Source organism: Python bivittatus, unplaced genomic scaffold (assembly GCF_059951505.1).
Source record: "Python bivittatus isolate LINGU-HERP-01145 unplaced genomic scaffold, Pbiv_v1 ctg000430_np1212, whole genome shotgun sequence".
NCBI lineage: Eukaryota > Metazoa > Chordata > Lepidosauria > Squamata > Pythonidae > Python > Python bivittatus.
Window position 1 is genome coordinate 4,866,665 of NW_028277071.1, and position 611 is coordinate 4,867,275.

A 611-nucleotide genomic window follows, 5' to 3' on the forward strand; every position below is an offset into this window, starting at 1 on the left:
TGCCTGCTTCTCACTCTCCTGCTCTCTGCTGATTGGTTCTTTAAAGACCTCAAACCATGCCCCCAGATGTCAGATTAAGCCACGCCCACCCAGCAGCTTGGGAAAGGAGGGGTAAGAATGTTCAGTGGGCTATCCTTTAATCCCCACCGAAAGAGGAAGAAATCTTCGTCTCCATCCTCCCCTTTCTTCTTCTTCAAGATGGATCAGCCTACCTGGAGCTCTAGCGGGAGGCTGCCCAAGAGGAAACTTCTACCCCACCAGTTTTGGGCTGCTTCATTAGGGTGAGGTGGGCACAGGGGCTTGAAAGCAGCGCGATGAACTCTGGGTTTTGCAAGCCTCACAGGCATGATGCTTAAGTAACACCTAGTCATGTCAATTGCAAGTTTTTGCTTAAGATGGGGAAATATGATGGAGCTGCTGCCCAAGACATGGGAGGGAGGGAGGTCTGATTTTTTTCCCCAAAGATATTTGATACCTTCATATCTGATGAAGATATGAAGGTATCAATTCAGATGATATCCACTTCCAGATTATTTGGGGGGGGGGGGGATTTGGTTATTCTTTAACCAACTAGGTTTGTGTTCCTTGTTTTTTCTTCAGGGAGCTCAAAA